The following is a 22,171-nucleotide window of genomic DNA, read 5'->3' on the forward strand; positions in this document are numbered from 1 at the left end:
TGCGTTGCAAGCTATAGTGATTGATAAGGAATCGCACACTTAGTTCCTGTCTGTCCACTAATCCACGACAGCACACTACGTGTTCTCCCTTTAGCAATGTATAGGCCTCATCTGTTCTCCTAACCTCACTAAGCATTATGGCATCCCACTTAATGCCCGCTAGTTCCTCGAACAGCATTACTAGGCTAGCCTCAGTGGATAAGGTTGTGGGTTTCTCAGTGGTCACCGGCCACCAACCACCGCGGGTCCGGACCCGCACCTTGGGGCACCGCTGTGGCGCACTCAACCTCCGCAGGGAGGAGAACGACTCGTTGCAAAGAAATAGGCCTGCAAGGTCACAAAGGAGACGTTTATTGGCGTCGTCCTCCTGCAGGTACACACACTCAACAGTCACCCCTTCCGGGGGCCGCGCGAGGCCGATTATTAAAGTTTTCTTCTGGTTCGTTGAATGTTCATTCCGCGTTGGTGGCTTAGTTATGAGGGCATCCGTCTCGTGCGACGGAAGGTTCGCAGGATTGAGATCGATTTCTGTTGACGCCGCGTCTCTTCATAAGTTTTTTTTTGCGTTTGTCCAGGATTTCCATGACGTAAAGAAAAAAATTCGCGAATATGGCATACGACACATTCTATGTATGTTATAAAGCACCGAAGTATGATCTTGCGCGGAGTTTTTCGCGCAGTTCCTTATATCAGGACTTGGTTTCGTTCTGACTGGTGCAGCGGGACTCCCAGGGGAGTGAAGCATAGATAAGGGGGTTGTGTTGACCTACCACGATACCACTAGAATGCCTGCACAGCAGGGACACACGAAAACATCGACTCACTGCTTCGGAAAATGTTCAAAGTTATTTAACCAGAATATTTTTGTATTGCATAATGAGCATCGTAATCTAAAAACGTTGCAGAAATGATGTCTCTAGAGGCCGCTAGTGGTGTTACGTGCCGTAACGTAAAATTCTCTCCATTAGGCCAAAAAATCCCCATTTGAGGCCCTTTCCCCCTGCAGCAGTTTGAAAACTCCGTCGGTTTGAGAAAAAGTGAGACAATTCCCTAAAACTTAATTAAATTTCCTCTCCGCCACTTTTCACGTTTCAAATTTCGTATAAAAGGGAAATTCCCCGAACGGAACATCGTCGCTGTACATGTGAAAATCACGTGGTCTGGAAAGATATTTGTCGCCAGATTAGTACGGCCGGCTCTCAAGAGGCGTTATCAGAACGCCTGCCACCACGGTTAGCAGCTTCCATGGTTAGCAGGAATGTGGAGGTGGAGGGCTCCGGCAGCGCACTTCGGTCTTCTCCGGCATCCGAGAGTAATGAGGGCTATCTTCTTCACTCTCCACCTAGAACAAGCGTGCTCGGGTGGAAAGAGCGTCACCGCCTGTCCCCGCAGGCGCTCCGCACACGGTCCACTAGCCGTTGCTATCCAGTGGCCATGGTGTATAGGTCATAAGTAAGGAGCGTCTGCTGTTCACCGACTTCAGTGAGCTAGCAGATATACACGGCGGTTACGTCCTTGCCAGTAGGCTACGATGAGTATACGTACTTTCGCGATAAAAAGAAACGCAAAACAGCGAGTCGTGTACACGCTCCGCTGTTTGGATTTGTTTTCATCGCGCTTGAACCTTGGTAGTAAGAAAAAGGCACTAAAGTCGTTCATGATAATATCATGGACGATTATAGCGTGTGTTTGTAGCCACTCAAGTAGGACGAAAGGAAATGCGAACAGCGGAGCGTGTAGGTGCCGCGCTGTTTGCGTTTCTTTTTATCGTCCCTGTACCTTGCAGAGGAGGCAGGTGGTGCCTTAATACTCTCGGGGCATCGTCGTGTACAAACTGTCCCCTGTTTTCAATGCGGTAGAATAGATCCACGCTTGTTTACGCTGGTAAGAGTGAAGGGACTTTATTTCATTGTTAATTGATTACGCAGTGGTTTCTTCATTTTGAGGTAATAGACTGGTCTTTTGAGTCTACTGGTGCTGTGTACACACGGTAGGAAGCTCGTTAAATGCGATATTAATATTTATTCTTTTTTTCTCCCGAAAACTTATTTCCCCGTGTGCGCCAGCCATCCTAGCGGGTCTCCTTGTTGACGCTGGTGAGGGCAACTGTTGCGCCAGCGGGTTGCCACTTTCGCTTCAGAGGAAGTGTAACCTATATTCGCGCCAAAATAATGTTTAGGAGTTGGAAATTGCATTACGGGCCAACGAAACGGTAGTTTATTCCTTCGCGATCATTCATTTAATTCACTCCTGCTCAGTCTTTAAAAGACGTCACGGGTATAAACGGGACTACACCTAATGCTCCTATTGACCTGTTGATTCCTGCAAGTGTGGAACATGCGATAACCGCTGCTATTATAGACCGTTTGCATGAGTTGAAAGTAGAGGCATGGACTTTGCTATTATTATATATATATATATATATATATATATATATATATATATATATATATATATATATATATATATATATATATATATATATATATATATATATATATATATATATATATATATATATATATAGCAATGGCGATAGAGACAAGAAACAAGAAAAACGAATTTAAATGAACTTGTTTACTATGCGAAAATACTTTGTATCTTTATGCAGTGAGCTAGCGTGAAGTGTTGCAGGTTGTGCAATTCTCTATAAACGTACAGTCTTTGCCAAGAGTGACCAGGCTGCATGGTTTGCTTCCAGCTCGTAGCCCTTAAAGCATCCCTGAAGCTGAAATGGTCGTTAAAGGTAAGGACTGAGGGTCTTCTTACCTTCCAACACTTTTTGATCTTTAGGAAAGCCACAAGGGCTCCACTATACAAGCTAGAAGCAAACCATGCAGCCTGGTTACTTTTGACAAAGACTGTACGTTGCGGCTCTCAGGAGACTTGAGTTCCATTGTTAGCTTAATTGTCATTTATAGCTTTGCCTGCTCTGGGCATTTTTCAGTGTTTTTAGCATAACATCGGTGCTGCTTAGATAAGAAGCCTTGCAAGCCCAGCAAACCAAAAACCTCTCACAGACGTCTAGCTGGACGTCTCTGAGAGGTTTTTGGTTTGCTGGGTGTGTCTCCTTCAAGTGTCTCCTTCAGCTTTCTTTGTGCAAAAAAAGAACGGTATGTACCTCCCGCTTTCGAGAAAGGCGCCTCACGATTCCCGAGAGCAGCTATAGGCGATTGACCGGCTCGTTCGCATAACTGAAACCAAAATAAACATCGCGCAGCGCTCTATCCGGAACGCCGTTCTCCGCATTTGCCTCCATTTACGCCGGGGAAATGCGGCGGCCGATTAATTGACTTCCCGGCGCGAGTGGCGACAGCGCCTGCCTTTGCGCCGCAAGGGCCGCCCATTGAGCCCGTCCCCACCAAAACGGGCGTCACGGAACACCGGTGTGTGGCTGAACGGCGAACGCGAATGATCGCCCAGGAACCAGCAGACCGCCAAACGACGCCGGGCACGTCATCGGCTCTGTGGCCGCGAATATCGAGCCGGACAGTGCTGGGAACGAACGGAGCTTGTTGGTCGGCCCGGTTGCCCTGGAGACGCGCCTTCTGGCCGCAACACCGCGGGGGTCGTCCGTCCGGAAGTATTCGCGCTGTGGCGCGTCCATGGCGACGGACGCTCCCGGAACCGCGGCCTGGCCGCCCCGAGCAGCGAGCAGCCGCAGCCGCAGCAGCAGGTCAGTGGGGCCCCGGCACACTGTTGCTCGCCACGCAACAGGCCCCCGCGTGGCGCCGGGCTCGCCAGCTGTGCGGGACGGAGCTGCGAGAGGTGTCACGCGCTGGACGCGCACGCCGCGACAGCCTCGACCGGTTGATAACTGCGGCCTGCTCGCGGTCTTCTTATCGGGTAGTTAGGCGACTGGTAAAGGCGAATGTTTCGGACCGCGGCGAATGCCAGGCGTCCAGCGTGCAAGCCATGGGGATGGCAATCGCAAGCGCCACGTGTCCGTCTACGCGGAAGCAAAGAATGATTCGTACTTTTGCCTCGCATAAAACGTGCTGAAACAGCGTTGGCTGGCCGCATGTTCAGGCGCAGCAGTAAAATCGACTGATGCTGGAGTCGTGTACGAAATCGTGCGTCCGCGTGGCAGCACCGCGTAGCCTTGACCCTGGTTCGCTAAGGCTACTCAAAATTAAAGTATTCCTGAATTGGAGGAATAACACAGAGCAGGATCTACAGCGTGCGTCTTGCGATTTGTCAGTGTTTCCACTGCACGTGCGTTTCGTCCCGTGGAAGCACTGCAGCTACGGCTCTCAACCTGCACGAACGTTTCTATAGGCAGGGCCCCAGTGCGTTCAAGGTCCCCCGGAATGTGCATCGTGCGAGTTCATACAGTCTCGGTGCGTAGAACTGATGTGCGTTGTAGGCTGTTTACGTTTTTTTTTTGTTAAGCAAAGAATGATTCTTGTATTCAGCTGTGTTCTTCCTTGCGTATTGTTACGCTCAACAATTCTGAGTGTGGGCCCACTGCAGTCGGCTGATGCCGTTCGGAATCGGCCCCTACGCAACTCAGTGAGACCCGTCTCTGATGGTGAATCGTGCACACACACGCACACACAAAAAACTGCACCAATTTCCGTTTAGAAAGCCGTGGTTTATCGTAGCGGTCTCAGTTGCTTTGTGTGTCGTGCTGAAGCCAGTCGCCTGTCCGTATAAACTTGAAAAGCGTGTTTGCAGTCTCGTTGTAGTGCAGCACAGTGGAATTCTTTTTTTTTTTTCGATTGTTTACACTCTATTGTAGAATGTTACTGTCTGCATCGTGTTGATTTTGTTTTCCATGAACGTTTGCGCGGAAACTTAGTTTTGGCAGTGCGGCACCTGTGAAGTAAACATATAATGGCTTGTCCCGAGCTAGTCTTTTGGTGTCTACCCTCAGGTCAAACGCCAATAGCGCGGACCTAGATGTTCCCAGCCATGAACGTCGGTGACGGTCGCTGTTAGAGCGCCCGGAGTTTGGTTTCCTGCTTGCATTCACTGCTCACGACACGCACGTACTCAAGTCGAGCCTAGACATGCTCTGAAAGTTCTTGGCTGCGCGGTCCAATTTCCACACTGCTAAATTTACGGACGTAATCAGCTATCTCTAAGCGCCCGAAGAGCATTGTGTTTTAAGTCTAATCGCGTTGTTTTTTAGTTACAAGTCTCTAAGATTTTCTAACTTTTTCTAATATCTGATTATGTTAACTTATTCTAGAATGGGAAAATTTCCCCTTTCAAGGGTGGACTAATTCTTATTTGACTGCCCTGACTTTGCAAATTTTTTTATCCCAGCCCAGGTTGCAAACCAAACGCATTTGTTAAGAACGCTGCGTTTTTTTTTGTTCTGCTCTACTGTGTAACCACTGTTTGTACTAAAAAAGAAACATCAACAATACGTAGATACTTTCAAAATTAGCTACGTATAATGTATATCACTGTGCTCGAAACGATATTCGATGTCGGAGATTTCCACCGCAGGCGATTTGAGCAATGAAAAGTAGAGACTGACTGGCTTTGTAAATGACATGCATGGGGCGGCAGATGTGTAGTTGTGTTTTATATGAAAGGTACCTCACTATAGTGGGACTAAAGCTTAAAAACAGTCAACTGAAAGGCGAAGCGAATTATACATCTAACGCCCTTCGTTTAGGGCCGCGCTATATGAGATGTTATGTCCCTATATAGCGGACTGATTAAGGGTAACCGGTGATTTGACACTTACCGGAAAGAAAGCAAAACGTTCTATTAGGAAGACGGGCAGCGCGGAAAGAAACACATAGTAATGAAATGTATCGAATTTTTCCATAGCTGTAACTGCATACTTCCTTTAGCTTGAAACTGAAAACACGCCATAAGCGCTTAGCAGCAACATGACGCACTTGGAACCGAAGCTCTCTATCGCTAATGTGACGCGCCCATGTTCACGCAAACTAAACAGCAGACACGAGAAAGGGCGCTCGAGCGGCCGCCATTTCAAGTTTTTACTACGTTTCGCATTCTTTCTTCGCGAGCGCGAAGATAGACATTTTAGAAAAGCGATAACGTTTCGTAATCTGCTGCATTAGTTGTTGAATTCGCGCTAAAGGTGACACCAACTTCCGTTATAAAACTGATGTGCGCCTCTCGTGGCTAGAAAACTTAATATTTAATCCTAACGAACTCTTAATTACATACACAATTCCCACATTTAGTTGAAATGACTTCGAAAAAAAAATAGGCTAGTTTCATTCTCGCGTAACATATCTGTTTTCTACTCATGTTCGCCTTACCCAAGCAAGAAACTCCTGAATTGCCGACCGTACCAGATGGTATACCAGTGGGCTCCAGTTATACGAGAAAGTTGCTTGATACGCCAGTCCATTTGATCTATTTTATTTCAACTCACTTCGCTGTCTTTTCTCTGCTTTCGCCTCACGCTTATATTTATCACACATTTATGGCATCTGACCTCGTCTTTAGGCTTAGAAGTTATTAGGATGACAAAGAGGGCAAGTTCTATGGGTGCAATGATCACTGCTATGGGTCTAGTATGTCTCTCTTTTCTGCTGCTGTCCTCGTGACTTGTTATTCCTTGCTGATTGTGCCGATTTGTATAGTTGCATGCCTAATACTCTGCAGTATTCGCTCCTCGTGTCATTCATCCTGCGAGCTGTTACATTTGGATACTGATGAAGTGACGTGTGGGCTTACATGGGCACGCTTGTGGGCGAACTTCCCTTCTTAAAAATGACTTTATTAATTATCACCGAGAAGTAGACATCATGGATCTAGCATTATCCCATCTAGTGCGGTCTTTAGCAGTTTATGAACCTTGTGTTCAGAACTGATGCTACGATGCGGTTCAAATGCCATATACTAAGAGGGCTAGGACGGGGGCCTAGTTGGTTGTGCATGATGCTTATTACGCGCTACACTTTACGGGACGAGCACTGACGAAAGGAAGGGGGACTGACGCGCTCCGTCCTGTCAGTGTCCTTCCTTTCGTCTGTGCTCGTACCGTAAAGTGTAGCGCGTAATGAGCATCATGCCATATAGTGTTCACACATATGCCCTAGAGGCATAATTAAGGAGCAGCGCACCAGAAAGACACAGGGACCGAAAGAAAGGCACAAGCGTTGATAAGATATGGACGTCCAGGCAACCATAATCAGTTGACTTTCGCATATCCAGGAATGCCATCTCTAAGAACAGACGGAGCGTTGACTCATGAAGCCCCTGCACGAGCTATTTATTGCCTTCGCTTCGATAATCTCCCTTGTTATTTTGCACTGGTTTCTGGCCAGGATTTTACAGCCGGGCAAGTCGGTTGGCAGGCATGTTTATGTTCGCAGTGGCGGCAATGTTCTGCCAGAAACCCTTTATAGTGCTTGCCGTATCATAATTATAGAGGCCAGCGAAGGCTATGGGTTTTTAACAAAACAGTATAGAGGTACTGACGTGTACCGCTCAATTTCCGCCCGCGATAACCTTCTTCAAGGCGACCATTTAAAAATGCAGCAAAACCAGTGAAAATAAAAGCAAAAAGTAAACATGAAAACAAACGATTGAATCATCCCATTTAAAACGACAGTTGACGTTTTTGTCAGCAATAGGAGATAAAAAAGGCCTTTCAAAAGACAAAATATAATCTCACATTTGTTGGGCCGCACGTTTACTAGTCGCTTCTCCCTACTAAAACGCGTTTATTGTTGATATATCCAGAACAACAGTAAACCCTTGATGGTGCGTTCAAGAACGGCTGCAGTTACGGCATCCGTGCCACTTGCTCTTGAAACTGCTACGGTAAATTGTAGTTTTAAAGAAGTTCTTACTGCGATTTTAAGCGGTTGTAAAAAAGTGAAGATTGCAGCAACTTCTGCGCCAGACGTTATTCCGTCGCTGTTAGGCCAGTTAGTTAAACCAGCCGGCAGCTTAGCGGTGCTGTGCTTTTGAGAGAAACGTGCATATTTCGTCTTTTCACATGCTGAGGGGAGTCATGCTGTTTTCGAAATTATCACTGGCTGTCATATTACTCGCGCGTACGCTAAGAATTCTCATAAGTGTCATCATAATCCATCCATCGGGGATAAGTCCCATGTAGGACAAATGCCTCTCCTTGTGATCCCTAATCACCAGGTTATTGCGTCAGCCGGGGCCACTCTATGCCCTTGTGAATCTCCTAATCTCATCTCTCTACCTGCACCATTGTAACTTCCGTCCACGCTTCACTTCCATTGAAACCTGCCTTATCGCTCGAAGTGTTCTATGTGCGTTACGGAATATTATACAGCTTGAATGGTTGGACTGACTTCAGTGTGTGCTTAATGGTCGTTGAAACTCGGCCAGGCTATCGTCTGCTGTGCGTACGCAACACATCTTGTTCACCTTTTGGATGACGCCAGTGGAGCGATGATTGACGCGGCCGTTACGCTCTCATTGATTCCGAGAAATGGAAGAAACACGGATAATTAATTACTGCGTTTGGTCTCCACGGGCCTCAAGCACTCCAACCTTCAACATGCCATGCTGTTTTAATTTTGCGTACAAGGATTCTAAGGTGCGTTGTTGTTCGTTCCTTTGTGAATCTGCGCATGCATCAGAGCTCACTGGTAGCGGTGCTAATTCCTGGAAGGAAGAGCGACAAGTAGGCGTGGGAACAGGCAAATTTGCCGCGGTAAAGAAAAAGGAGGGAGAGGTGGAATACAGAAGAGCTCGTAGAATGAGGCCTCTTTCTATCTTCGAGAAATTCTAGAGGCCCGTGTACTGTGCGATGCCAGTGCACGTTAAAGAACCCCAGGTGGTCTAAATTTCCGGAGCCCTTCACTACGGCGTCTCTCATAGCCTGAGTCGCTTTGGGACGTTGAACCCCATAAACCATAAACCTTTCTATCTTCAGGGGATACATGTACTTAGCTGTGTAAGTGTACAAGTTTTATAGAGGAAGGAACACTTCGTAATAGGAGGGGGAGGGGGGGGGGGGCGGACAAAGTGAGCTTCCGTTGCCTCTGAAAACGTATACGATTTTCCAGAATCGCTATCGCACGGATTCGCGCTCGTGCGAACGCATCACGCGAGGAGCCCTCTCCTCGTTATTATGTATACGGCCTGAGCAAGTGAGTGTACCTGGAGGGAGCGCCGCTATACAGTGCGATGGGAAGCTTTCTCCCTCCAGCTGCGCGTCTCAAGGTCGGAAAGCGCAGTTCAATACACGCTCATGGTTAATTATAGACTGCGACCCACTTTCGCGACGTTGAGCTTTTGTGTTTTACCCGTCAGCAATAGAGTCGTTTTCCTGTGCCAGAAACACTTTTAAAAAAGAAGCAGTGCAAGCAAAAGTAAAGTACTGGATGTACCATGGTTAGTCCAATGAAAACTATAAAATATTTTTTAAAAATAAATCATCGAGCGAGTGAAAATCACCTATGCATCATTTTTCAACACAATCTGCTCCACGCTCAATACTAAATTTCCTACGCTCACGAAGCGCCTCCTCTGAAAAAAAAAAAAAACTGTGGCTGGCTGCGCAACCTGTCATGCATCACTTGGGGTACCTCTTCATCCGACCGGAAAGTCTTTTCCCCGAGTGACTCATTCTAGGGTTCAGACATGTGGTAATCACCCCGGTGATATATATGGTCACTAAGCAGGATGTGTCGGCAACTCATATTGCAGGTCATCAATGGTCACTACGGTTGTACGGGCAGCATGAGGCCGAGCATTGACATGCTGAAAAATGACACCTGTAGACAGCAGTCCACAGTCACTTTATTTTTGTTGCAGGTCTAAGATGGTTCTTCAACAGCTTTGAATAAGAGGCCCTAGTGGCTGTGTTCTGCCTAAGCGTGTAGTGCTCCAGGATAATGGCTCTTTAGTCAGCAGGGCGTAAGCATGAGATGGTTGTGTCCGAAACTTCCTTGGTTTCGGGGACAAAGAATGATGCCATTCCATGCTCGCTTTCTTTGTTTCTGTCATCTGATAATGAACCAACGTTTCATCATAAGTAACGAGACTAGAAAGAAAATCATCACCTTCTCGTTCAAAGCGCCGTACAACGTCGCTCTTTCAGCTTTGTCCCCGTGCCAGCTGCCATGGTATCCTTCTTGCCGACCCTTTCTGAAACTGAAGCACGTCATGTATAGCATAATGGGCTGAACCATGACTTAAGTCCACAGCTGTGGCTACTTGATCTGCAGTCAATCGGCGATTTTCTGGCATGAACGCTTCGACAGCTGCAATATGCACTCCGGCGTCATAACTCGATGTGCTTGACCCTGGCGGCATGCGTCGTTCACTGATGTCACACCATTCGTGGATTGCGCTGGCTCAGCTTTCGCTGCTGAGCACAAGGTCGCGGTTTCGGTTACCGCCCACGGCGGTCGCATTGCAAAGTAAAAGAAATACAAAAATGCTGGTGCAACAATTTTTATTGCGCGTTAAAAAAGCCGCCAGGTAATCAAAATTAATTCGGAAACTCCCAATACGGCGTCCTCCATACCATAAGTGTAAACTTAGGGCGTAAAAGTACACTTACGTCTTTTTGAGTTCAATGTGTTCAGGGTTATTTCTTAAAACGCGGTACGTTTCTAACGTTTGAGACGAATAGCATTTGAAACTTGCCGGGCAACTATAAATAACGCTGTCCGCCTGTTCAGCCTTTCTAGCTGAAGATTTCGTCCTGGTTCTTAGTTATGAATCGGGACTGCCGAGTGCCGACAGACTAGAAAAATAGCTGTACCGACTGACAGAGCAAATGGAAGTTTACCGGTGGCCCTGGGTTCAACCACAGGGCTATGGTGGATTTTATTTTAAGATTCGAAAGGTAGTGTTACTGTCGTTTGTTTAACTGAGGGGGTGGGCGGAGGGGCGAGTGGTGTTGTGCAGGTATTATAGCTTTCACGTGTCGCGCCGGTACCAGTACCTTGTCCTGTACGGTGTGAGAGACTGAGACTTCCCACAAGGTCTGTTAGGTCAATATCTGTTTACCATTGCACGCGTGGAACTGTACGATTGCCGTGAATTCAAGGGCAGCAAAGCGTTCAAATTATTTACTGACTGTGATAAAGTGTGCAGGAGACCCGCCGGAATGGTTTAGGAAGCTGACATAGTTGTTGTCTTGAAAAAAAAAGGCAAAGAGACATAACGCAAGAAAAACGCTTCACTGCAAAGCCACAGAGTCTCAGCTAAAAACACATGCGTCGTTCCAGCAATCTGAGATCAATTTGGACTCAAGTATGGACAACTTATCACCAAAAAACACAGTCATTATGCGAACAGAAAATGGTCATGCTTGACGGTGTGCAGGCTGTAAAGCCAATCGGCAAGCATTAGCGGATGCGTTAATCGATTTCTGCTGCGCTGCAGAGCATCGATCATTGAGAAGCCGCGTGCGTTCGCCAAAGAACACGTGCATCGATTAACCTTAGCCGCGGTGGATGGTGGGCAAAGTGGTGGCAATTTCACCAGCCATGCTGGCAATTTTTCTTCAGGAGTCCAGGATAGTCATGGGTCCATAAAATCTGTGGCGATCACGTAACTCGACGATTACAGCCCCGAACTTTGTACCTTATACGGGCGTTTTCAGAACAAGTTTTTATCTTTTTAAAGGGCAAAGTTGCAGTGTGAGAGAGAGAGAAAAAAAGACCTTTCAGAGGGTAGGAGCAAGAGAGTGGCGCTTTCATGATCACGAAACGTGCGAACTTTATTTTGAGCACAAGGTCAGGCGAGTGGGCGGTTGAGGCCATTAGGGCGTTCTGGACCAGCAGCAACCAAAACAAGGGCGGGGCACTGAGGCGCGTTGTTCCGCGCCACAAGCACGTCCGGGCGGTCCCTGGAGTCAACGTGACTGTACGATAACTCTGCGCATTCCGCGTTGTCTACGGCGCTCAAAACGTCGCCCCCCGCCAGTGGTAGCAAACAAATGAAGGCTTCTCTCCATGCTTCGTGACGGCAAACTCGGGCCGACAGCGCGTGGCGCACATGCATGTGGTACCTTCGTTTTACTTTCTTACTCCACGCTTCCTTTATTTCTTCTTCGAGCTTTTAATGTATGTAGCAGCAGACCCAGTGCTGATGGGGAGTGGCGTTCTGGCATAGTGGTGCATGCGTATTTTGTTGGCTTCACTGTCTACTAATTTGGGTGCGGTTACCGTTACGTTAACGCGCCCAATGCAGTGGATTCTGTGTATGCGGCACACGTTAGGTGACGATGGCTCCACTGTGCCGGGTATTTGGTACTTTAGAACGGTGGAAATCGGGGCCGCTTGAAGCTGAAATCAGAATGCTGTTGAAGGTTTGTCGCCAGAGCAGGAACGTTCTTCTGACGGCTTGACCAGCGGCGAACATAAGATCAAGAGCTGCTTACTAGCTGCCATTTATAGAACCATACATCAGAATTATGTGCGCGGACGGGGAAAAAAAAGTCAGCTTATCTTGTAGACAGAGGTATAAGTACGCTTGCAGTTGCTGCAAAAGAATTCGCTCTCGTGAAATGAGAGCGTCAAAATATGTGGCAGATACCGAATATGTCGAGCCGGCATACATTGTGTGCACATCACCATCTCCACCACCTTTCCCACTTCGACGTCCGATAACTGGCAGTTCTGAGGTAGTTCAGTGGCAGTGGGAGTCTTGCGTGACGTCATTCGGGGCGCCTTCAGCTAGCACTGATCACTCGTACCCTGAGGATAGGCGGCCGTAATTTTTTTTTTTCTGCTGGCTTTGCTGCAAACCTGCCGGCGATAAACCTCGAGATGCAGAGATTTCGGTGCGCGTCAAAAGATCCCAGGTAGCCTAATGCCTTTCGCTATGGTACGTATCTTAGCTCACTCTCTTGTCCTGGCACGCAAAGAACCTCCGGACCCAGTGGCAGGCACAGATAGTTTCTTGCCTCACTAGTTTAGCTCGACGTTCTCATATTCGGAGGTTGTCGGTTCGATTACAATCTCGACAAGCAGTACGTTGTCTCCTTTTACTCACAGCAGACCTAGTCTGTGCACAACTCTCTAAGAACTGCGGGACTGAGCGAGACTTTGAAGATTTTACCAGATGTTTTTTGGACGCATCGTGTTCGGGCGATGCTGTGCAACTGCGAGTGCTGTGATTTCGCGAGAACGGCTGTCCGGCGAGTATTTGCGAAAACGTGATATGTTGGCTGCGACGTGGTTCACTCCATTTATTACCATTTAGTACCTGAAAAAAAAAAATTCAGGAGGGAACTTAAGACTACTTGCGTGCTTTGGATGCGCAAGCATTGTTTTCTTTTTAAATTTTCTTTTTCCTCTTTATTTATTATTTATTTATTTTTCTATTTCTTTCTAATCGCACAGGTACTCGTTAGAATACAACTGTAAGGCAACGCATTTACTAGGTTCACCTTTGTTCTCCAAAATCCAACGAAGTTTTGGGGTCCATGGCTTGCGTGCTCGCCTCGCCATCGAATAGTCCTGGGTTCCATTCCCCGACCTTCGGAAGCAATTTTATTTTTCATTGATACCATGGTGACGTCATCTGCGATTTTTGGGACCACTGCTGCTGATCAAAGCCGACGTCGGGCTTCGTTGCCGATTAGTCATATAATCAGTTAGTTTAAAACTCCCGGTTAGTTTAAAACTACTTCTGTACAAAACGGTCGTCCGATCTAAAATAATATATGCGTCTTCCGTATGGGACCCTAACATTAAGTCACTGATTTATACTTTAGAATCAGTTCAGAATCGTTCAGCCCGTTTTATTTTGTCTAACTACTCGCGTTCGTCTAGCGTCACACTCATGAAGAGAACTTTAGACCTTCCAGATCTTTCACTGCGGCGCCATCTTTCTAGATTTTCACTTTCCAAAAAATATATTACACAAATTAATCGCTAAAACAGTCTTTTCACTGTTCCAAGTTATGTATCATCTCGTATTGATCACCGACTCAAAGTGAGTGTTCCAAGTTGCAGAACTAACCAGTATTTTTATTCTTTCCTGCCCAAGACCAGCTCAGACTGCAACCACCTGCCCGCCAGCATCGTCCCCATCTCTGAACCGGAAGCTTTTAAATCTTTTTCTTGATCACCTATGTTAACAACTCTCCTTGTTGTATTTGATTTTGTAAAGTATATTTACCACTCCTATCTGTAACGCCTCAACGGCCCTGATAGTAACGAAATAAATAAACAAATAAACAAATAAATAAATAAATAAATACTTTCGCTAAAAAAAATAAAGGCATGTCGAACTTTCACATTCGATCACGTTGCGCTGACAATCACAAAATTGTAATAGCTGCCTTACCAGAAGCAATGAGGCGACCTTGGCGGTCACACACGGCTGATTCGCAAGAAGCACAACGAGTGGAAAGACGCGAACAATACAGGCGCTTTATTATTAGTGGCTTTCCTATGACTGGGTTTCTTCCGCTAAACAATTGCGTATGACGTACACATTCACAGACCGCAGACTGCTGTTGAAAGAAATGGCATGACTTCCTTCTTCTCTGAGCCGACCTCAGGAAAGCGAAAGACAATTTCACTTGAAGTAGCTGATCGACCTCCTACCTGGACTGGTTGGCTCATGGATTATTGATAATCAATGTCCATTGCTAAGATGTTTATTTAAAAACATTTTTTAAATTCCCAAGAAAGGAACTTCTGTGTGTTCCAAGGGTATCACCCTTGCGCCGGTGGCCTTTAATGTGAGCTTCTTCCTTCGCATCTGCGCATTGCGTACCCGCTTCGTCAGTAATGTGAAGGCCGCTCGCGACTGGCCCAAGCTGCTTCGAGGCCTTGCTGTTCGGCTTTTGGAATATGCGCCTATACGAGACAAAAAGGGCGATGTTGACCAAACGTGTTCCCAGAAATAAGCTCCGTGAGCAAGCCGCGAAGTAGCCTACGCGTTCTACAGCGTTAGCTGTTAGTGGGACGTCTGGAGGCATGACGTCGTCTGAAGCGGGGAGCTTTTATGACGTCACCATTGTGCGGCGCATGGTGAGCCACCACTGAGTCGCTTCTTTTTACGATGGCATAGAATATGTGTCGCCCGAAGTAGTGCACATACAGAAAAAAATTTGCGGGACGTCGTCTCGAACGCGAGCGCAGCAGACGACTACGCGAACATCCGGATTTGCACGCCCGTGAAGCGAGGCGAAAACGTGAATGGCTCGCGAAGCCAAAAAGATGAGGCAACTGCGTCAGAACCAGGAAGCGTTCGCCCGTGGAGCCGCCAAACGCAAGAGACGGGCGAAACGCTTTTAGTGCTGATCGGCCGCTTCAGCGATCAGCTCAGTGCAAATCCATTCGGCTTTGCGTGTTCAGGCAGCGACATACATAATGGTGGCGTGCGCTTCAATGGTAGCTCTACCGTCTTACTTAGTGACACCATAAGGCAAGCGGTGTTAAACGGCCAGCTAGTGCTGAAATTCGCCGCATCTTTGGCCGCCGCATCTTTGGCCGCCGCCTTGTTACTCCTCTTTTTTTAACGTGAAAAAAGTCTTCCGCACACTTTGACCAAATGTGGCAAACCTAATGAACAAACCAACTAAAGCGTGGCATACGTAAGGTTCAGTTATGGATTAGTTTTACCAAACTACCATGCTGTTGCTGTCAGCGTACTGCTTGGTTGCTTTGTGTCAAGCGCGTTTGGCTCGTAGAATCAGGAAGAGATGATGTGTTTCTTTTCATCCGTTTCTTTTTGCATAACGGCAGTCCAAGCCATTTCACTCACTGCGAGTGTGTTCAAGCTTACTCAGCTGTTAGGGAACCTTGTACGTTTCGTGGTATTCTACGTTCTGGTGATTTTTTCTGACGTGCGCAGGGAAAATTTATTAATGCAGAAGTTATGCTCAGGTATTTATCCCACTCGCTGTATCAGGCAAGAAGAAAAAAGAAAGCTTTTAAGAGTGCTCTCTGCCGGTTTTTCGATTATGTTTTGGAATCCGAAACCAACCTTAGGGCATAATGCAAGATCTGTTTCACGAAATTTTGCGGGCCAAAATCAGTTTATGGTGAGTAAGAACACATTTCGAATGAAACTTGAAATTTCAACTAACGGATTTGTATCTGATGTAAAAAAACGTACATCTCATTGCTGAAAAGAAGCATACCTTAGATCTGTGAAGTTCATTAACTCGCGCAAATTTTACAAAATATTAACCACTGACGTGTTCAGACCTCTAGTTAACCACTGGGTGCGCCAGGAAAGCCAGTGACGTCACAATGTGGCTGATTCGGCACCGGTCGGAATGTTGTCTCAAGCTGAAGAGCACCGGTAAGCCAGTGAGGACTATAGGCGTCCTGCCCGCCGCATAAGCTGTGCACATGCGTAATGAGGGTGGTTAAATCGGTCGGCCACTCGTTTTCTTTTTCAACGTGCACTGAAATCGCAAATATTCCGGACATTTTTGCGTTTCGCCTTCATTGAAATGCGGCCACCGCGGGATTCGATCCAGCGACCACTTTTTGAAGCAGGCTAACGCCATACCCCCTGAGCCATCGCGGCGGGCAATGCTAGAATTGGCGCTCAGTGCGAAATATATTTTATTTTTAATTTGTCCATTACCGCCTTTCCATGTCCACTTTAGTAAATAAATAGGCGACATTGCTCGTACTAAGCAAATATTTTGTATATCGCCATCGGCACTCAGAATCGTACAACAATTGTAGAGCGTCGTAAAAAACGTGCAAGACAAGTTTTTTTGCCGAGTATGTTTTAGATGATTCTTTTTTTTTAATAAACACTAAAACTAAAAAAAAAATTACAGCGCGCCGTGATTTCTCTCTAAACGTCTGCGGTTTCGAAATAACCACCGGCCACTACAAGCTGACGGATGTTGTTAGCCTGCTGTCAGCAAGTGTCTTGTTGCGAAGGGAAAGTCGCAGTAATTGTCGTACTCTCGGTGGACAACCGAACCGTGCTGCAAGTAAAGAAATGAAGGAGGGACACCCACAAAAATGCGTAATGATTCTCTGATTTAAACTGAGTGATTTTAGACATCCTGCTCATCAGGTGTTTCTGGTGACTTTTGTGTTAAATTTGTAATGCATTCCCGATTAGAGGACTTCAGACGCAATGTTTTTGGGTGTCCGTTTTTTGCCTTGAAAAGAAGCCTAATAGCCTAGTAATCATTAAGATGAGTTCAGAACACCAGTGCGCCGCGTGAATAAGTATGAAAGTTATTTGCCGGCAGTTTCGGTCTCGATCGACGCCAGCGCTGAAGTGCATCTTGACGCCACAGCCGAGCGGCGCCCATAACGCAAATCATATCATTAGTTTGACCTCAAAATTTTGTATCTGTGCCCATTTAAAATTGTTCAGCGAGGTTCTGATTGCGACGTGATGTGTTTTCTTTTGTTGAGGCTGTCATTAATTTGCGATGCATACATGTTAAGTTTAGGATACATTTCTGCGTGATTTATGATGTGTTTTGGCCAAAACAAAGGAGATATCTTGAATGTCTTTTTCCAACATGTCTTCAACATCACTCTGAAGTGCTGCGAGGTGTTCTCTTAAGCGTACTGCAAAACATCCGCGGAACAGTGATATGTGCAACTTCCGCTGAAACGAGGAAGTACAATTCCAGGGTCAGTCTCGTTAACAATGAGAGCAAACAGTTTCAGCATCTTGAAAGGAACAAGAGGGCACTACACCACGTATACGTAGGTTGGGCTCCCTAAAGAAATAAAAATGGAAGACGCCGTAAGCTCCAACGTTTGTACGCACAACGGGCTTGCACTATACTGCATATGTGAGGTTGGACTCCTTAAAAAGGAATAAAAATAAAAGCGTACTGTACTATATTCGTTAGGTAGGTGACCTGAAAAATTAATATTAAATTTCCCTGCCTGCACCGCCTCGCTCTGCATTACATTGAATATACATGCCACATCGATACAGTCACCTCATTAGAACGTTTCTTACCCCAAGCTCATGCTTGTACACGCGCCATGAAGCACCTGCGTTAGTGAAGACTTATTATTAAGTACAGTTTTCTATTTGGCGACTTGTAGGCAGTCTATCGAACGTATAAGCCGCGAGATTTAAGGGCAAATTTCTGTTATTTAATGTGCATCGTTACTGCAGGAACAATGGCAAAAAAACGTCTGCAGCAGTAGTTGAAGCAGGTTCCTGAAATAGACTTGTTCTTGTCAAGAGTGTTTTTCTTTCGCGTTGTACAGATGGCTCAATACTATTAGTCAATATTCGATAAGCATTTCCTAAATTACTCAGTGAAATGGTATTAAAGGGACACTAGCGTTTATTTCAGGCAGTGAGGGGAAGTGCTCATTAGATACAGTCCGGAAAATCAGGACACAAAAGCACGAGCCCTACGCCCGCGCCGTCCACAGCGCCCCAAATAACTTTCATGGACGTTAATGTCTGTAGTATCATCAATAAGTTCGGTTCCCTTGAGTTATAATTAGTATTCCAGACAGACTTCTTAGCCTTGGCAGAAATCTGGCTAAGAAAAGATATCGGAGACTTTCTGTGCATGAGCACAAACACCTAGGAATAACTAACCTTTGCGGAAGTCTCATGCAAACAATGTCACATCAACTGAACTATAACAGTTACTAATGCGAAATCTTTACTAGTCCTATTACGAGAAAAGCCGGCGGCTTGTGTGTGTGTGTGTTTTTGAACTCTGCTTTCGCAACAAACTTGTGTTGAAACTGTTCGTCGTACGGCGTTCCGGATGGTGTCATACGCGCATGGACACCACCCGGATTTTGGTCAATATGATTTTGGCCAAATAATTTGGTTAGTGTGCGCAAGTAAACTTTGGGTTCGGCTCTGTTCGATGTGAAACTCTAGTTATGATCCAGTTTTATTTCAAAGACTTTATTTCTGCTTTATTAATTAAAGCTCTGTTTATGAAAATAATGCCCGAAACGACTATGCTGTGAACTAGTTTAACTTCAATATTATTGATATTTAACTATACAATATAATAATGCGTTGTTTGAATCAAAGATATTTGTAATATTTGTACTTCATTGTGTTTTCGATGCCCTCGCTGTTACAATCCTTACAATCCTTGGTGGGATTGGCAGTATCACATAAATGATCTATTATGACTCTGCTGAAACGCCATGTTTTTTTTTTGTCATTAAAGAATTCCATGAAAAACACTCATCAGGAATTTATGATGGCAGCCTGACGAAAAAACGCTGCAGATATTGCATTTGTGATTATTTCTGACCACTCAGTATGAATATATCGTGCATAATGATATCAGAAATTCAATATCCTATTTCTAAGGGAAGTGAGAGGGAGCTGGGAGGAAAATACACTGTAGTGGAGGGCTCCGGAATCATTCTTTAACGTATGTTCGCTGACATTGCACAGCACACAAGGGTTTTTCGCATTGCTATTGTGGGCGCGTACCGCATAGCCTATTCCATCCTGAATCTCTGCTCTGGAGGACGCAGACGAGGCTGCAGAAGAGCAGCAGACGATATCGCTAAAGTCCCTAGATCAGCGGATCTAGGGACTTTAAATGTCGCGTTGTACCGTAAGTTTGACGGCATCAGAAACACAGCGCACTCGGGCTCTAGGGTGTAGCTCACGTAGCCTGAAGGGCCCTGTCTTAGTCACTTCCTTCATAATTTCGTACCCTTCGACCTGCACGCACGTTTGCCAAACCGGTTGGTGTCTGTTCAGTCACTGGCGTGCTTTTTTCAGTCTTGTTATTTTGTATCATACGACCTAACACCACCCACTCCGCATTCGCCTGAGGCTTTTGGCGTAGCGTTTGCCACAGTTGAGACCATTCGCACCACAACATTCGTGCGGAAGGCGTGTTCAAGACAGGGGAAAAAATAACAATGCAAGCTTTTGCCTCTACATGAGATGAAGTGGAAGCAAGAACATTTGCTTTTTCGGGGTTCAGGTTTATTAAAATAGGAGATTTACGATGGTGTGATGTTTCCAGGAATTTCCCCTTGCCGCCGGCGTTCTGAAAAAGAAGCATTAACTCAGTTAACCAGGAAAGAAGTCCTTGGTTTTAACTGCTGTAGTATTTTTAAGAAAGGCGCGCACATTACCTGTCATATGCCCAATAGGCGCCGAAAATTTGGCGTCGGTATATACTTGCCGTTGTATGCCCGCTAAGCCTGCGTTAAGATAGTAAAACGGCGACAATTCATTCCTCGTATTCTGATGGTGATTAGCGCTTAAAGATGCGAATAACAATGCATGAATGTCTCATCTGGGCCAAAATAATGGGGCAAACCGCAACACATATTTGCAAATTGTCGCCTTCGTTTTCATTATTCACGGGTATAAAAAAAACTATTGCAGAATTATTTATCACAGTCCGGGCATCACGCTTACCAAATGTGAAAAGCCAGCTCAAAAGGAACGTAGTAAAATTTTTTGACATTTGAAATTTCAAAACGTTGCATTTTGCCTCACACCGCGGGGAAAAAATTTGGACGACCTTCCAATATCAAAGTATTGCTCATCCTTGCAATGAATTCACATCAAGTTGGCTGCTCGGAAGTCTAGACGATGTTTGGGACCCAAGTCGAACGAAAGAAGCTATAGCCAGACCGAACATGACACTGTTTTGTTCGACGGCCCAAAACAGCCTAGGCAGTTCTACATGTGCTTTCCGTGGCTACGCGATATGGTCCTAATTTCCGGCCATCGCAATTTTTTTCTGTTTTACTCTCATAGTTGTTTTTTCGCTCACCCCTGTTGATTGGATGTGCGATTTGGTTCGATTTGTAACGCGTGAACACGAGGTTTTGCATGTGATTGTAGGCCAGATCGAAAAGAGCTTGCTCTATCTTTAGAATGTGTAGTACAAGCAGCGGTTCTTACCCGCCGGACAGAATGCGATGCTGAGGTTCGAAAGACTTTTTTTTGCTGTTCCTGCCTTTCACATTCTCTCATTTTTTTCTCTGTTCTGGGGTAGGCGCCATTAGGAACACCAAAACGATTGACGGCGCCGACTTTGGTTGTATATATCCCAGAACTTATTTCGTATCTTCTGAGCGCTAGTTTGGCATTCAATGTTTTCGTTTTGTACGTTCGGGCTATCCTAGAGAGCGTGAAAATAAGGGTAGGGTTTTAGAGCTAGCAATAAAACCATATCTGTATATTTAAGTCCCTCCAGAACCCCAGATATCGCGTTTTACCCCACGCGTATCCTGCTGCCAAACTAATTTTCTCGTGAGAACCCTGAGAGTGAAAATTCTTAAACTTCGCATAAGATAAGATCGATAACCAACTGTACTAATAAAATAATTTCGTTACTATAGGACACCAGTTTGAATGATCTGCACAGTTTTGAAACATTTCGCCGGCAGAATTTCATGTTTTTTAGACCACTTTCTTGTTCACCCAGGCCCACTTTGCAATTTTTTCTGTACTTCAAAGTGACCAATGTGGTCAATATCAGGCTCATTTGTAGTGAATACGTGGCGACTTATACTAGCTGAATATCAATTTAACATGACTGCACATTTAAAGGTTATGGAGCGCTAAGTAAAAAAACTATCGCGTTTTGCCCACTGTCACCTATATTTTCTTTTCATTTGGGGCTTTCTTAATGAGTGCAGGTTCATCACAAGAACATTGCGCGCCGTACCAAGGAATGAATGCCGCTCTGCTCGGCGGCCTGACCGGTGTCGCGCCTTGCGAATTGTGTTTTTTTTTTTGCTACGAGTTCATTCTTCCCCGACACAATGTGGATCAACGACTAATGGCACTATGGTTGTGGCGTACAGTTATCTGTAACATATTGATCTCAGAAAAGGCTGTCTCCCTCGTTCTGCCTCGCTAGCCAACTCAGAAGCATCGGCTGTTGATAAGCGTACTGTTAAAACATATTAAAACATAGCGTGCCGTGTTATAAAAAAAACCGAGAATTTTGCGTCTGGAGAAACCGGCTGGAATTAATTCATGTGTCACTTAATAACCGGGTGACTTTTTTCTTGTGCGCCAGAGAAAATTTGAGCAGCTTGCGCAACGTGCGTTTTGTGAGCCGCAGCTGTGATTTCACTGCTTCTATCGAACGCAGCATGTTGGGACTGCATATACCTGGAACTTGCATTAAAGGCAAAGTAAGTAGGAGCAGGTTGTTGTGCCGCCGGACATTTATGCATTCAAATAAGCGCCCTTTCTCAGCTTTTAATTACTCTGCATAAAGCACGAAACGACAGTTTCAGCAGCCTTTCCGTCTCCTCGGCCCAACGGTTGTGATGGTTCAAGATATTTGCAGTGCGGCCCG

General features: G+C 45.8%; 1 protein-coding gene across 1 annotated transcript in view; it reads left to right on the forward strand.

Moving 5' to 3' along the window:
• Positions 1–3,569: 3,569 nt before the first annotated feature.
• The window catches only part of LOC149350912 (uncharacterized), a 36,360-nt gene continuing 17,758 nt past the window's right edge, over positions 3,570–22,171 (forward strand). Inside the window, exon 1 of the mRNA XM_089576949.1 lies at positions 3,570–3,676. The gene's annotated coding sequence lies outside the window, so the exon portion shown is untranslated. The remainder of the gene's footprint in view (positions 3,677–22,171) is intronic.

The sequence above is a fragment of the Amblyomma mixtum genome, chromosome 3, assembly GCF_055824585.1.
Source record: "Amblyomma mixtum isolate Tamu chromosome 3, ASM5582458v1, whole genome shotgun sequence".
Lineage (NCBI taxonomy): Eukaryota > Metazoa > Arthropoda > Arachnida > Ixodida > Ixodidae > Amblyomma > Amblyomma mixtum.